This window comes from Hibiscus syriacus, unplaced genomic scaffold (genome assembly GCF_006381635.1).
Source record: "Hibiscus syriacus cultivar Baekdansim isolate YM2019G1 unplaced genomic scaffold, ASM638163v2 tig00111758_pilon, whole genome shotgun sequence".
NCBI classification, from domain to species: domain Eukaryota; kingdom Viridiplantae; phylum Streptophyta; class Magnoliopsida; order Malvales; family Malvaceae; genus Hibiscus; species Hibiscus syriacus.
Window position 1 is genome coordinate 368,172 of NW_024063170.1, and position 18,572 is coordinate 386,743.

At 32.1% G+C, this 18,572-nt stretch overlaps 1 pseudogene; it reads left to right on the top strand.

The window, feature by feature from the left end:
* The first annotated feature begins 6,768 nt into the window (after window positions 1-6,768).
* Window positions 6,769-8,806, top strand: LOC120169278 (annotated as a pseudogene).
* The last annotated feature ends 9,766 nt before the right edge of the window (window positions 8,807-18,572 follow it).

The following is an 18,572-nucleotide window of genomic DNA, read 5'->3' on the forward strand; positions in this document are numbered from 1 at the left end:
TTCGAGTCGAGTCGATCTTCATTTCAAAGTTTTTTAATCGAGTCGAGCTCAGCAATACTTAAACTCAACTCGACTCATTTACACCCCTAGTTTATATACCCAAAAAAAAGTTGCAGTGTTAATTAAAAAATAAAGCTTGAAAATAAAGATTTCTGTCTTTTTTTCTAAATATATATATATATATATATATATATATATATATATATAATTAGTTGATCCTATTCTCATATATAATGAGATAATGAGAAATAGTATAGTAGGCTGCCCCCAACACACTAGGTTGAGAGCAATTTCCGTAGAAGACCTTCGGCTATTATGAATTATCCACTATAAAACTCAATCTCACGACCACAAGATTAATAACCTTGCGCTCTTATATATACATAATATATTTTATTATAATTGTAAATAACCAGATATGTTTGAGTTGGGAAAGCGGGAAGAATATATGGGACATTATTATATTAAAAACCCCTGATAATAATATTTTTTGAAAGAACAATCCTTTAACATTATGTAAGGCTACATCGTGTCCTGTAAAATTGTTTAATCTTATTTATAAGACGCGTCAATTATTTTAAATAAAATCATTTAATATTTGATAAATACAATAATAAATGTATTAATATTAGACAAAGCAATAATAAATACATTAAATTCATTTTTCGTAAAACAAGATATCTTACTTCGCTTTTTACAAAACGTAAATTCATTTTATATGACAATTTGATGATTATTTTTTTAACTAATCTGCTAAAGAGTTGTCCTTAAAAAAATTATGAGGGGTTTTTAATATAATAATGTCGAAATATGGTGGGAGACATTAAACTGAGAAAATGACTATTGTCTTTTTTTTATTGGGTTAAAGTACATTAAATGGTCTTCAACTATAGGGTATTACTTTGTTAAGTTCTTCAAAAATTAAAAGTTATAATATGATCATTCAATTATAGAATGTTGATTTATTAAGTCCTTTGATTATTAAAATTTATAAAATGTTCAACCAACTATTAATTATTTTCCAAACTCGTCATTTTTCGTTGAAAAATTTATGATTGTATAAGATGGACGTTAACACGATGATTGAGATATAATAGTCGTTTGAGATTCTGTGATTAGATTTTATCATATTATAGTCAAAATATTTACGTTCAACAATACCATCAATTTTTTAACATTAAAAGCAATTTTGGAATATAATGAATAGTCCAGTGATCATTTTTGTAACTTTTAATAGTCGATGGACTCGACAAAGCAACACTCTATAGTCGGAGTATTATTTTGTAACATTTAATAGTCGAGGGACTTAATAAAACAATATCATATAGTCGATGGACCATTATGTATTTTACCCAATTATTATTATTATTGTATATGAATAAAAGTGAAAAACGTTACATAAAATATGCGCATCAAAAATAAGATCCCCTTTTCCCATTAAAATATTATTTTATAGTTGGATGTATTAATTATATTTTCATGGTATATAAAAGTATATAATTTTTATAACTTGATATTTAGTATTACTCGATACCCTCAAAATATTATTTTATTTATGTTACAACTACAAATAAGATTTATAAAATTGCAAATTGGTGAGGTTGATGATATTTAATTTTCCAAGGCCGTTGGTTCGTTTAAGTTCCACCTAAATTTGGACATTCTCCAAGTTTATATATTGGTTTGCAAATTAAAGAGATTGTCGTGCCAGCTATGAAGAGCAAGCGACAACACAACTGTTGCCACGATTTGGACATTACTTATCACCAATAATAGAAAATGCATGCAAAATTGAATTTGATTGATAATATTATTTTTTAAAAAAACCAACAGAGTTTGGTTCAAACGATAAACAACTTGATACATTTAAGCAGGATCTCAAGTTCGAGTATTTTGTGTACATTAGTCAAATCTATGTTGGGAGATTTACCTACCAAAACCAGGTATGTGACTCAAGTCGATCTATATTAGTCAATACAAAACCTTGGAACCAAAGAAAAAAAACGAGGGAAAATAAAATAGAGTAAAATGAATTTATTTAGCCAACTATTGAGGTTAATAGATTCATTTCCCTTTTAATAATATAATCATATATTTGTTGTATCTATAATTACATGACTAACTTAACTCATATCATTATGTTCATTTTAACATATTATTTCCATTAAAATAATAGGAGTGAAATAACATCAATTCATTTTAAAAATCTAAAAGTATTAAAATAATAAAATTATGTGAATAAATTAATTTTTTTAATAAGTAAAATGTCATTTAAGTGTTCATTGAGAATTACCATTAAAGAGTTATGGTGAGGATTCAATGCCTTATATATTTTATATCCATCTTTTACTTTATCAATTCATCATTCCATTTTTATAAGATCCTTTGATTATATAATTCAATTATTATCATCATTAAAATTTTAATTACATCATCGTGTAACATCTGATATAGGGATGACAATTTAATCAAAAACAAACAAATTTTGATCTGATATTATATTCATTCTCTCTATTATTTATCTTTTATTAAGCCCATATTTTATATCGAATCGACCATATTAAATTTATACTCTAAAAATGGGATCAGATCAAGATCAGGTGGAGAATATATATTTTTCAGGTCGGATCGAAATCAAATGGATAATATATATGTTTAGCTATTAAACGCTTTAAGTTTTAAATGTAGAATATTAAAATGAAATAAAAATTAAACGTTATATATAATTAAAAAAAATTAAAAATTTAAATAATAAAACAAATAAAAACTGATATTTTAATTACTCAGTATACCCAAAAAGAAATTACATAAATTGCTACTATTTTCTGGAGATAGGTGTAGAAATTAAAATTTTGGGGTTATTTGCTATCTTAGTCATTGAACGTTACTCTCCAGAAGAGAAACTCTTTTGCCTCTTAATTTTGGATAATTTACTGTATTTCACTTTTTTTCCGTTTCAATTCATTACAATGGGAAAGAAGAAGAGAAGTTCACCACTCGATAATCTTGACCTTCCTTCTTCGGGTATGTTTCTCTTTCCGTATTTATAACTGCTTCAACAGAACATATTTTTTTTATGTGAAAGAATGCATAATTGAAAATTATTGGCCGATTTTGTAAGGATTGGGTGCTATGATTTTTGAGAAAAGAAGCAAAGTCACCCCTTTTCATTTTAATTTCGTTAACTTGTTCTCTGTTCAATAAATGGAAATGGGGTTTTCAGGTTTGTTACATTTAAAAAAAATTCTCTTTATTTAATCTGGGTCACTTTTCTCACAAGTGGAGTACTTAAAATTCCCTTCTTTCCGGTTCTGATTTCTTGAATGGCAAACTGAAGCTACTGTTATATGGATTATTTTGTAAAATTCTGGGTTTTCAGCTTATTTTTGCTTCGTTGCCATTTTGTTTCATGACCGTAGCATATCGCACTTAGATCATATCGGCCTGCTTATCATTACGGAACTTAAGACTGTTGAATGTAGCAAATTATTGTGCTTGAACATCATCCTTAAAGGTTCGCCAAATTCGAATCATTGCCAACCGAGCCTTGATTTGAGTTTCTTCAACCTTTAGGCCTTGGATGTTTAGTTGATCGCCTGTTTATGTTAGAAAGGAATCTGCAATAATTTTTCTTTTTCCGTCTCCTTACCCGTCTTTGAAGTGTGCCATTTATTGACATCACCCTTCTGCAAGCTGCTACATTCTCTTCTGCATTTATCCTTATGTTTGGTTGAACCGAAATATGTTACCTTGATGTGGTTATATGCTATGCTACTCAAACTTAGGTGCGAGTGTTGGGTAAGGGCATGCATCCGACACGAGTGTGTTCAATCTTTTCTAAGTTTTTCATATATTTGAAAGGTACCTAAAAGGATCGTAGCCATGTCTGAGAATGTATCGGGCATATAGGTACTTCAAGAAAATTGAGAAGTCACAGCAACATTGGCTAGATTTGGCCTATCTTCAGCTTAATATCTAAAACAGCCAAGTATTCTCCCTTATTTAAATGTAAATAATCAGAGTGCGAAGAATCATTGTACCATTTATTGCATATTGCAGAGAAGAATCCGTGCTCGTCGGGGACAGCATTATTACACAAGGAGGTTTTGCACTTTTCCTCTTTCGTTTATGAAAAACCATTCTTCTTTGGGTTGTTTTCGTTGTTTTTAATTTATAGTTCTGAGATATCTTTTTTATGCTTTTGTTCCTTCATCTATTTGTCGACTGAGTAGTCTGCATTTCTTCATTGATTACTCCCCTTTTTTCTCGCTTTCTTTCATAGCATTTGATGAATTTGGATGCTGGCATTTATGTTGGAGAGAGTTCTGTGAAGCTACTTAATAACAACCCTTCTGTTGCTCATCACCGTTGCGATCTTGGGGGTTCAATATTTTTAAAAAGATCACGCCATTACTATGGTCATCACTACTCGCACAGAAATTCAAGCAGCCTTTCAAATCCATCAACTTCACGTGGCTCTATTAGTCCTTTACATGATGAGAGTTTATCTTTCAAGTTTGCTCAATACAAACCCGAGTTTGGACACTGTGCAGGTTGTATGCATCTTTGTTTCACCTCTACCATGTTAACATGCATATTAACATCGGGAAAATCGTTTTTATCTCATCTAGATCAATACATCAGGGAACTCTCAGCAGATTTTAGGAACTCATGTTTATGCATAAAATTAAAGAATTGGATTATTTAAGCTTCAAACTGAGTCTTGCTCTTTCTTCTTGTTTTTCAGCCTCAGCCATTGACTTCAGTTTACGAACTTTTGCAGATGGCAGGGAAAAAGCATTTGGCTTTGGCAGGCCAGAAAGAATTTTGTCTAGTACATTGGTGGTGGATGCAGTATCACTGGACAAGGTGAAGGCGGTTTGCGGTGTATGTCAAAAGAATTTAAGACGGAAACCTTATTTCTTGGGAAATATGCCAGGTTCCAGAGAATTTTCTGTCGTGGCCGTTCTTGTTTGTGGCCATGTATACCATGCAGATTGTTTAGTAGGAAGAACAAGCTTCGAGGACAGGCACAACCCACGGTGTCCGTTATGTTCAGCTTCACTTCACCATCACTAAGTTGATACTTCTAGTGAAAAGAAGCGATTGTAGAAATATTATGGTACTAATTTAAGGCATAATCTAAGCTTAAGTTTACAGATTAGGATCTTTAAACCATGCGCCATTGTGTTGCTAATGTTACAGCCGGTTGGCTGCTATTAGAGCTTGAAAATGCTCATCCTTTGCCCTATTTACTTGGTAAGCGAGGAGCAGTGGTATAGGTTTTCTTTAGAGGCCATTTTCTTTAGGTATATTTTAATTTTTTTTGGGCAGAATCTTTGCAACTTTTCTGCCGGTATCTTAGACCCCGAATTAATCAAATCGATCGAATAAACGTGATTAATTAAAGAAGGGTAAATTATGTGTTTAGTGCTTAAATTATCATTTTTTTCCGTTTTAATACCTAAACATTTATTTTTATAAAAACCATGTCTATTGTTTTGTTTTTGTTTCATTTTAGTACCTCGCCGTTAAAGACTGAACGACACTGCATTTTTCATGTGTAATTACATCATTCATCACTCAATTATCTTTTCACTTCTATTTTGGTACTAAAGTTTAAAAATTTCAATTTAATTACTCAACTTTCAAATTGCTCGTATTTTAATCACTCTAATTTATTTTATTATTAGCAGGAATCGAGCAACCACACTGGTAAAATAATTTTTGTTTTTCTTGAGGTTCTGGGATCGAACATCAGGAATGCCATGGGTGTGAGCGTTCAATGTTAAATGGTTGATAATTATCTTTAAACAGATAATGTCTTGTACTCATCCTAGATTAATCAAAAAATAATTTATTTTATTTATAATTTTTGTGACATGACATTTATATTATTATTTTATTAATATATAATTAAAAATAAAAAATAAATTTGAAAGTTTAGAGTGGTTAAATTAGGAGTAATTTTAAAGTTAGTTAATAAAATTAAAAAAAATTTAAACTTTTGTGACCAAAATAGGAGTGAGAAGATAGTTGAGTGATGAATGATACATATTACCCATAAAAAGGTGTCACGTGCAAATCACCTGTGTTTTTAAACGGAGATGTATTAAAACAAAATAAAAACTAAACATTAGCTATAGTGTTGAAAAAATTGAAAGTGTAAGTACTGAAACAGATCAAAATTAATAGTTTAGGTACTGAACACAAAATTTACCCATTAAAGAATATGAGTGCATATTCATAACTAATTGAATTAAAGGCTAAGTTCTCATCCAATGACCGCATAGCGCAGTGGTCGTTTTTTTATTCTCTCAATTTAATTTAACGTTTATTTTATAATTTATAATTTTACTTATTTATTTTAATAATATTAGTTTTAAGAAATAAATTTAGATTCTTTCATTAAAAGTATGTTCATACGTTCACTCCAACATTTAAAGTTAAGAAATGTATGTAAAACTTGACAAACTTGCTAAATTGAGAATAAACTCAAGCCATTACGTATAGAAGATCTTAAACCCCCACAGACCAAATGATCAAACATGGAAAATACCTCAATTTTTTTACCAATAATAATTCTCTTAACACCAGATTAGTGATTAATACACTTTGAGTACTTTCCACCTTAAATTAATTACCTTTTCTTAGAATTCTCCCCTTATTAATACTTCCACGTTTTCCCAACTTATAAACCACCGCCATAAAAACCTTCAGCTGCCACCGGATTTTCCTTATTAAAAAAAACTGCCATTGACCGCCCCGTTTTCCGGTGGCGGGAAAAGCCTAGTTTTTTCAGTTTAACGCCATTGACAAAAGGGGTCCTTTTACTTTCTTGTTATCTTTCGAGTTGCAACCATGGCGACCATGACGAATGTATCTTCATCGTCCAACAAGGTTGCTTCGATAACAGAGGAAGTATGGCAGACTGTTTACGGGAAATCTTCGAGCGGCAGCAGAAGCCACCTGAGGCGGTGTTCTTACGAGACAGACAATGAATTCGAGAAATACGACGGGTTCGGGACCCCGCCGTTGATACAAATGGGTGCTGAAAGAACCAAGAACGTGCTGATTCTCATGAGTGACACCGGCGGCGGCCATCAGGGACGCTTTTCGCATCGAATACGGCGATGAATACCGAGTAATTTCCTTGTCTGCAAATTGTTTTTTTTTTGTTTCAATTTCTTTAATGATGAAATGTTTTTCATTTTATTTCAGATTTTTGTGAAAGATGTACGGAAAGAATACACAGGGTGGCCATTGAATGACATGGAGAGGTACTACAAATTCATGGTGAAACATGTACAGTTCTGGAAAGTTACCTTTCACAGTACCTCTCATAGATGGGTACATAGCTCCTATCTTGCTGCCATTGCTGCTTATTATGTCAAGTAAACACTTCCATCTATTAACTTGATTGAAAGAATCCATGTTAGGTCAAAATTGCTGAGTGACTCTTATTTTATGAAATTGAAGGGAGGTACAGGCTGGTCTAATGGAGTCCAAGCCAGACATTATCATTAGCGTTCATCCATTAATGCAACACATTCCTCTCTGGGTTCTTAAATGACAAGGCCTTCAAAAGATAGTAGTTTTTGTCACTGTAATCACGGACCTAAACTCCTGCCACCCCACATGGTAATTTTGACAAACAAAGACCTTTTTGAGTTCTTTAATGGCAAAACATTACCAATGTTTAAACAAATTGGAATCACTGGTTCAGGTTTCATCCTGGGGTTGATAGATGTTACTGCCCCTCAAAGGAGGTAGCCAAGAGAGCACTATGTGATGGCCTTGAAGAGTCACAGGTTCATGTTTTAGGTCTCCCGATTCGACCCTCTTTTGCACGGGCAGTTCTTTCCGAGGTGAGTGATCCTTGCAGGAATAAAATACTTGATATGTCATGAATCTGATTGTTTTGATTTGATGGGGTTTTCTGGTTTTTGTAGGATGACTTGAGAAAGGAGCTCGAGATGGATCCAGATTTGCCTGCGGTGCTGCTAATGGGAGGGGGTGAAGGAATGGGACCTGTTAAGGAAACAGCAAAGGCTCTTGGCAAATCATTGTATGATAGAGTTCAAAAGAAACCGATTGGACAATTAATCATCATATGTGGCCGAAACAAAGCCCTTGCCTCTACAATGGAATCAGAGGAATGGAAGATCCCGGTGAAGGTAATTCTGTCTTGTGATTCGACTTACTCGTGCCGGATACGTACCCTCGTCTCCGAGTAACATAAAGTTGTCTTCTTTGACGCTATAGGTAAAGAGGTTTTGAGACTCGGATGGAGAAATGGACGGGAGCTTGTGATTGCATAATTACAAAAGTAAGTTCGTGAAATTTCAATGTAAAGTCCACATATATGCATAGATTGATCTTATCTTCTTGAATTATGGGCCGGTCCAGGCACCATTGCAGAGGATTTGATCAGGGGACTTCCTATTGTTCTCAACGACTACATTCCAGAACAGGTTCAATGACACAACTTTTCACTATATGACTGCTTTCTTTTTGAGTTGGCTTCAATGACATATTGTCTTGTTGGTTGCAGGAGAAGGAAATGTACCATATGTCGTCGACAACGGAGCCGGGTTTTTCACCCGGAGTCCGAAGGTAACGGCTAGAATCGTGGCCAGATGGTTCAGCACAAGATCAGAAGAGCTGAAGAGGATGTGGGAGAATGTTCTGAAACTAGCACAACCAGAGGTGGTATTTGATATCGTAAAGGATATCCATCAGCTTGCCTTACAAAAAGGGCCTTTTGCCAAAATTCCTTATGCCATGACATCATCATTCACAATCCTTGCGTAACATATATATTCATCACAACTAAACGTCTTGCAAATGTAACCAAGATATGTTCCTCCACTAAACTATGTAAAGCTAAGCATTATCGTATAGGGTGGTTCTTTGTCCTCATATGTTTTGAAATTTTGGGGGTTGGTTAGATTAATTCCAAAGTTGAATTGTTGAAAGCTGTGATGTTGTAATGTTACAAGTTTTTGGTCCTACTTTAAAAATGGCATTTTCTGTTAAAAAATTTGGTCTATTTTTTAAAGTCTGGTGAACTTGGAATGAAGTTTGTTCTAATCTAGCTTCCAAGTTTAAATATTGGGTAAAGATGTTTAAATCAACATCATTTCCTCCATGTATTTTTTATTTATTTTACTAATTAAAAATGAGACTCGTCGTAGTTGTTATTATCAATTTAATGACGGATGACTTGATTAATAATTTTTCTAATGTTCTTTCAATCAATTTTTTTATTTGATGACTGAAATGAAAACCCAATTATAGTTTGATGACGAATAAGACAATTTATCCATGAAAAAACGGAGTGGATATACATTTAATTCAAAAGGAGGGGCCGCCGGTGGTTAGAAATGATTAAAAATATGTATACACATAAGATTTTTGTTGAATAGAGGTGATTAGTGGTATGATGGTAATTTTATCTCAACATAGGAAAGAGAAATAGAAAATAAGATAAATTTTGGGGGGAATGTGTTACTACTGCCTGCTGTTTGATTAATAGGTTGCCTTCTAATGTATTAGATTGGAAGACACCTTTTGAAGTTCTTTATTGTAAAGCCCCTAATTTGTATCATTTAAGAGACTTTGGGTGTGTGTTATGCCACCAATGTCAATTGTCATGATAAGTTTTCTCCTAGGGCGATATCTTCTGTTCACATGGGATATTCTTCGGTACAAAATGGTTATATTCTTTATAGTTCTTGAAACTAAAAAAATTCTTCTTTAATAGGGGTGTAGTTTTTGGAGATGACGTTTATCCTTTTTGCCATACTGGTTTCGAGTTCATGTTTGTTTCCTTCATATTCTCAAGTTATAGATTCTGATTTTTGGTCCCTCGGTACACCTTTATCTTTTTCCATTCCCGATCATGTTCCTGAGTCAAATCTATCTATGTCTGTTCCTAGTACTCCTGATTTTTCTAATTCTGATTCACGTGTCCGTGATCAACTTGATATTTCAGCAAGTGTCCCTGCAGATTTGACTTCTTTGCCTTCTAGTCCATTACCTATTCCTTCTCATGTTCTAAATTCACAACCTGCTTCTCGACAGTCTTCTCGAATGATTAAACCACTTTCTTGGCTTCATGATTATGTTGGTAATCAAGTTTGTTACCAATCATCTCTCCTTCAAGGTTTGACTCCTATTTCTAAACATATATCATATTCTCATTTGCCTAGTTCTACACAATCTTTTATTATGCCACTTCTTTGCTTGTTAAGCCCACTTCCTATAAAGCTGCCTGTCAATGTCATCCTTGGGTTACTGTTATGAAGGAGGAAATTCTTGCTCTTCAGTTAAATAAGACTTGGTTTGTTTTTCCTTTGCCTCATGGTAAGGTCCCTATTGGTTGTAAGTGGGTGTACAAGATAAAGTACAAAGCTTCTGGGGAAGTGCATTGATTTAAAGCTAGGCTTGTGGCCAAGGACTTTAACCAAAAAGGAGTGGACTGTGTGGATACCTTCTCTCCTGTGGCTAAGATGACTACTGTCAGACTTGTTTGGGGTTTGGCAGCCATGTTTGATTGGATTTTATGGAAAATGGATGTCTTTCATGCATTTCTTCGGGGTGATTTATATGAAGAGGTGTATATGTAACTTCCAGAGGACTTTTGTAGTTGGGGGTATAGTGTGGTGTATAGACTACAAAAGTCGTCGTATGGGTTAAAACAAACCTCTATGCAGTGGAATTTGAAGTTAACAGAGACGTTATTGGTTGCAGTTATCAACAAAGTAAACATGTTTATTCAATGTTTTCCAAACGACAAGGCAGCAAGGTAGTGATAATGTTAGTATATGTAGATGATTTGATCATCACAGGGAGTGATGATGTGATGATTAGGGAGCTCAAACAAATTCTACATCAGAATTTCAAAATGAAGGATCTAGGAAAGATGAAATATTTTCTAGGTCTCGAAATATTAAGGTTAAAAGAGGGCAAAATAATAAATCTGAGGAAGTATACTTTTGAATTGATAAGAGATGCTGGCCTAAGTGGAGGTAGAGTGGCATCAACGCCTTTAGAACAGAATGTTAGGTTGACATCTGTAGAATTCGATTTAACCTCAATAGAAAAAGTCGAAGACATGATACTTGAAGATAAAGGTGTTTTTAAAAAGTTAGTAGGAAAACTTATACACCTGACACATACTAGGCCAGATATAGCTTATTCTGTCCAGTGTTTAAGTCAATTTATGCACCAGCCCAAGAAAACACATATGGAGGGAGCAATGCGTGTGGTGAGGTACTTGAAGAAGAATCTGGGTTAAGGAATCCTATTGCATACTGATAATAAGTGTGAACTGATAGCATTCAGTGATTCTGATTGGGCAACTTGTTCCATGGTAAGGAAGTATGTCACAAGTTTTTGTGTCAAGCTTGGACAGTCTCTGGTTTCTTGGAAAACAAAGAAACAAGGAACGGTGGCCAAGTCTTCAGCCGAAGCAGAATACCATAGCTTAGTAGTAACAGCAGCAGAGATAACACGGTTGTATGATGTTGTGACTGAGCTGGGAGTGGAGTTAAATCAGCCTGTTGTAGTGTACTATGACAGTAAGACAACTCTCTAAATCGCTGCAAATTTGGTTTTCCATGAACATACCAAACACATTGAGAGAAAAGATTCAAAGTGGACTTATCAAGACTGAATACCCGCCAACAAAGGAGCAGCAAGCTGATATTCTAATCAAGCAGTTGGGGGTCGTGCAGCATGAACAATTGCCATCCAAGTTGGGGGTAAAGGATGTTTTTTACCTACCAACTTGAGGGGCAGTGTTAAAACCGAAGGGTATCTAGTTTGTTAGTCCGTATATACTGTTAGGTATTTAGTTTGTTAGCTAGTAGAATTGTACAGAAGCAGCAGGCTTGTTTATATAATGAGACTCATTCTTTGTAAATTGATTATGATGAAATAAAAGAGAAACATGAAACGTTCATTTTACTTTTCTTTCACTCTCAACATAGATATTATTGCCAGCAAAAAAATGGTGCTGCCAATGGTTCCAAAAATTCAAGATTCTGTTTGGTATGCGACATGGACGCTATGTATTTGACTGTTTTCTCGGGGGATGGGACTCCTTATAGTCCGGCTAAATTACTGTACAAGTTAACTATGGACCAAGAAGTTGATTTTTCCCTCTTAACTTCACCATATTGATGTTGTACAAGTTACTATTTTCTTTGAGATAAAAAGAAATGTGTGGAGCTAATGCAATGAGGTTTTCGCTGTTGGTGGCAACATGCGGTAAATTTGGTGAGTTACGAGCAGCAGGGCGCCCATGAATTTTTCATTTCCCATGCTTGATGGAATCCATGAAACGGTGGCAAGGGGAAAAAGGAAGACACTCAGTCCAGGTGAGTAGCTTTTGTTGGTGACTTTGACATTTCTAGAATGTGGTTAAATGCATAGTAATTTGAATGTTTATAGACTCTATACTAGGAGTTGAAGAGTCTCCTTAACCTATGGAATTCGATTCTTGGTCCATATCTACACTTGATATGTTCTTGGTAATTTACGTGTTAGGTAGGAACATGTTTGTAAGGTGTTTCTTCTAGAAGGGAACTCTATATTTTCCATTGTTCATATAATGTGTGTGTTTTGAAGTGTAGTATATCAAAGTTACCAAGAGGCTGATTGAATCCAGATAAGAGCAATATATTTTAACTAACTAGAATAGATCACCACAAGGGGTGAGCTGAATGAAGAAATCATGTCGAGCAAATGAGCATCTACTGTCAGTCTATCCCTTGCTTTACTGTTTTTAGCATTTACATTTTTGATCGTCATCTTCAAAGATTTTGCTAAAAAAGAAGTAACTCCGACGTTTAACTGCAGGGCATGAGTTTAGCCCCCTTCTTTCTTGCCCTACTTCTTCACAAGTGCTCTCAGATTTAGTACTGCGCTTGATGATATCAACTACTTTTCTCCAAGTAAGTCAACCTTCCTTAGCCCACTTGATTTCATTGCAGGAATTTCTCACCTCTCCTAATTCTCATCTTACTCCCCTTTGCCATGTATGGTATCCTATCATCTGACAAAGTTGATCTTTGTCTCGGAAAAAAAGAGGGTTGCTTTAGTTTCAGAACCTTCACCTAAGCCATTTTTGTCTTTTGGGTCATAGTGTTTCTAAATAAGCTTTCTTCAAATTCCATGGCTGGGCAAAGAAACCTAGAATCTTTTGAACTTGATAAAGTTGTCGGTTAGGTTATCCCCACTTAAACCATAGATAAATTTTCTTTCTTGCTACTTTTTGGTAATGTTAGAAAAGCCTAAAATGTCTTCATGTGTGTCGACAAGTTTAACATCCATAGTACATATACATCTCAAAATACGACCTAAATATTTCATTATTAACTTTACAATTATTCCATTAATCGTGTAAAATCATAAAATAATAATTATCATATAAATCGAGTTTAATTTTAGGCAGAAGTTTAGTGGTTTAATAGTAAACAATATTGTTTAAAAGCTGCCTAATTTTACAATATTTATTTGTTCTCGTAAAATAGAATTTTTATCTAAAATATAAAACTTAGATTCATATTTATAACCCTAATAATATATCTTAGGTATTTTTTATTCGTATACATGTCATCTAGAAAATTTAAAAGAGTAGGATGCAATAACTGATACTTGTAGTTGTTCTTTGCTGATTGATGCCAACTCGACTCCTTACTTCACTTGCCCTTCTTTACCTACGCGTGAAAATCATCACACGCTAAGTATTCACTTAGTGATACATTATAAACAAACTAAGGTGACATAAAATATTAAACAACTTAACAACATCATAACATTATATTTATTTATATAAAACTAACTTAAAACATTATAACAATTCAAAACATTAAACTTAAATTCAAATAAAATCATTAAATATCCAAACCTATTTATTCAAGCCATCTTTTCTCATCAGAGACCTAAAAATCATTGTCTCATGATTTTGTCAAAACCGTGATAATCAATAATAAACATAACAATCATGGCATACTCTATTTCATTCAAATACTTTTCAAAACTTTCTTATTTTATTCTCATTTTTCACTTTCATATTCATTTTCATATTCCATGTTCATAATAAATACTTTCACATTTTAGAACTTATTTCCAGATTCATAACTTATTTTCATACTTATATCTTACTGTCAGATTCATAGCTTATTCTCAAATTCATAGCCCAATGCATATTTATGAGAATACAAGGTACACGAGTCATACATAATGTGTGCACTAGGAACTTCAATGCCAAATCATCAACATAATGTGCACTCCAAGTGCAAATCATATCATATGCACCTACAGAGCCATATGTAATATATACGAATGTACCATAACTTAATTTAACTTGAACTTTACTCATCTTCCTGGCGTGCCAAGTGTACCACGACTCTCAATGCAACATACAATGGAATTTTCTATTAATTATTATATATTATTCAATTATCAAATATATCAATATATCAACATATCCAACTCTTCATATCATAACATAATGGGCAGTTCATACCCTAAACATTTCGTTTCCACATAACATTTATATATCATAATCATCGTCAATTATCTTTCTTTAACATATAAACTTCTTATTCATCATGTAATAAATATCATAACTAGCATACCAATTGTAAGAAAGTTTACTTATTTCAAGAGTTTATAATAACCTATAACATAGAAGTGACATTAAAACATAATTTATGACAAGTTTTATATGCTAGCAGTATGCACTACTTGCAAAGAAATATTATTATGTATTAATCTATATACTTAAAAATTATTCCGTATATACCAATAGAAACTAGACTCGAATACGAATGTAATTATATAATAAACTTTTTCTAGTTCATGTTATACAATTTATAGTGGATTTTCGAAGTTGACCTACAGAAGTTGTTTTGAGTAGAGTCTGCTACCCTGCTTTCTGACCTATCCTCAATTAAAAATTCATATCTTTTTGTATACCTATTGAAATCAATATCCATTTGTTTTAAAAGAAACTATACTGACATAAGAATCCAACGATGTAAAAATCATTCTCGAATCATTTATGTATAATTTATGATGATTTTCTAAACTTATTGTTCAATACACAAATCTAGGCAGATTTCATTAACTTATATTTTCAGCTTATTCACTAATTCTATTATCATATTAACTGAACATGTATGTATGAATCACAATTCACGTAATAGTTAGAAGTTACTTTTTACTATAGTAATTCTGTCACTGACTCATCGCAAGCCAATGTTTGCTCGATAACACAAATACAAATTAAATATGCACTCACCTAGCGTCCTTAGCTTGTAAACCTTCCTAGCACTTCATATTACATCCTTAAGCTTCTCCTTAGCTTTAACATTACTTGATCTTGATTTCAATCATAATCTAAATGAACACCATTTACATAACATATACATTTCAAATCATATGTTAGAATCTTACTAACATAGGCACACAATAAAAAATAAATTCCTAAAAACCTTTCGATGCTCATTCAATACGAATTTATATCACATCATCAATATTGACATTAATACTTCAAATTGACCAATAAATCCATTTTTATCCAAATTCACCCAAACTTCTACATAACATTTTTCAACTTTCCATTTTAACTACCATTTATGAATTCTTTTAGAATTCATATCAACTTTCCATTTTATTCCAAATAATCCTTTGCCTTTTAGCTTCAATTCAAGTTTCAAACAATTTAATTAAATTTACACCATCTATTTTTAAGCCCAATACCTCAACAACTCCAGTATTACCACTTAAGTCACTAACTTTCTTAATATTTTCCATTTAGTATTCAAACTTTGCCAACTTTCCAAAATAGTCAAATTTCACATTCTAACATCAAATTCAATATTCTAAATTTCAATTCCAGCATAGTACATCATCTTTCTAACATTTACAAATAAAACCCATAATTTTCCATAATTGTCGAATAGGTCCCATAACTATCATAAAATTGCAAAATGACCTAAATAACTTACTAAAGCTTGTAGTACCTTTCAAACATCATTTCTAAGCCTAGGGAAAATTTTCACAATTTTCCCCAGTTAATTCCTTAGGGTTGAATATCATCGTGGTTAGGGTTCTTGATTTTTACTTGATTCAAGCATTGATTCCACCTTTAAACAATATTTCAAGGCTTCTACAATCAAAACCCTAACATAATTTAACCAAATCATAATTTTCTCAAAACTATAGAGCATGGCCAAATGGAATTTCATCCAATTTCAAGTAGTTTTAATCATCATACAAGCTTTAGAATTAATCTCCAACATAAAAAAACATAAAAATCTTTAATCAAATCCTCAAAATCGACAAATCCTACATAAACCCTAATTTCTAAACTCATCATATAAACATGATCTTCATGTAAAATTTATATTAAATGATAGAGAATTTCAAGGGGATTAATTCTCTATCTAATAGCTTAATCCAAAAATCAATCGAATAAGCTTAAAAATAAAAAAAATAAAATTCTTTGTAGCTATGGTGGTGCACGTTTTGGGGCTGGAATGAACTGAAAGTTTCTGATTTTTCTTCAATTAAAACATAATAAACTTGGCTTAATCTAATATTGTAATACCCCAAAATTTATCTAGTGACTAAATGTAAATTTTGAAAGTTTAGTGGCTAAAGTATAAAATTTGAAAAGTTTAGGGATCGAAATTGTAATTTTTAAAAGTTATATATTTTAGCCTGTAGATGAACAGTTTGGATTAAACAGAGATTTGAGTGGGAATCAGATTTTTTGTACGAGAATTGTGTTAAAAGATATAAAGCGGTAAAATTCGATATTGAAATCAGATAATCGGATCGAACCGAAATTTTACGAAAATTTGAAGGATGTTAGAAAATGGTTGAAATATTATTTTCATATTTCATATTAGAGAAAATTGGCTTAGAACAGTGCAATGTTTCAGATTTGACCGAACAATGGAATTTTAGTCACTAAAATGCAATTTTTGAAAATTGCATGACCAAATTCGAAAGTCAAAGCCAAGTTGATTCATCTTTGACCAATAAATATTTTATTGGAAGATAATACAATGAAATTTGGTAATTTTCAAGATTTATTAAGGTTATTTTTTTGAGATATTCCATTAAATGAATATTAAATTCAATTAAATTGATTTTTGCCAAGTGTATCAAGTATTATATACTAGAAGACTCACGAGAATTCAGGCATTTTCAGCATTCAATCTCTTCAAGGCAAAAACTCCAAGTTCTCCAAGAAAAAGATTTTTATTTTGATTTTTGAAGCAATATACTTTAGTTTTGGATTTAGCTATTAGATAGAGAATTAATCTACATGAAATTCTCTATCATTTGGTACCAATATTTCTTGGTGACGATAAATGTGTGATGAGATTTTATGATTTGGGATTATGAATATTTAAGTGATTTTAAAGAATTGGTTTTAAGAATTGATGAAGAACCTAAGGATGCAAGTTAATGAAAACAATCTAGATTTTGAATATGGCAGTGAGTTTGAAAATTCACCAGAAATTCTATAAAAATGATTTAGAGGTTATTTTTATATATTTGTGTTTGTATATCAATATAGTTTTGTTTAAATCAAACGGGGATCAATTTCAAGGTATATACAAAAATATATGAATTTTTAACTGAGGAAATGTTAGAAAAAAAACGGACAGCAGATTCTGCACTAAACAGATTCTGTCGTTCAACTTTGAAAATTCACCATAAATTGTACATAATGAACTAGAAGGAGTTATTTATATGGATAGATTCGAATTCAAGTATAGTTTTTAATGGAAGAAACGGAATTAAAGTCCAGTGAGTATATCATTATATAATATTGATTCTTTAAAGGCAGTGCGAGTTGTCTGAATATGAAAATTTTAAAATTTAAGTGGAAATGGATTAGAAACTGAAGAGTAATGTTTAAATGTTTGATTATATTTTTGAATGCTTGGAATTGAATTTAAATGGAAAGAGACCATTTTGAATAAATTGGAAATGTTGAGAAGAATTCTAAAAGAATTCATTTTAATGGTTAGATGGTGGAATTCGGAAGGTTCCAAAACTTTGGGGACTTGTTTGCAAGTTATTAAATGAAGAAGTATTATTTGAGTAAATTATTGAATGCTGGAAAATTATTAGTATTCTGAAATTTGAATTAAATATTGAGTTGAGGTTGGATTATAAATTTATTGAGTTTGGTGGTTGAAAATCGAAAGTTAGGAAAATTTGAGTTGAAATTATAAATGTTTGAAATGTTGAGGTATTGATTTGAACATTTTATTAAAGTGCTGGAATTTTTATATTTAATGTACAATGAGCATAATGGTGAAGGACCATTATGAATTAAATGGAAAGGTTGATGTGAATTCTAAAAAGAATTCACAATTTGTGTAATTTAGCAAATATGAAGGGTTAAAGATGAAAATAAATATTCATGAATTTGGAAGAGTATTTTTAAGAAATTTGAAATTATAATGGAAATGTGATTTAGTTGATATCGATTTAATCTCGATTTTTATATATTTGTTAATGTTAAATTCAGC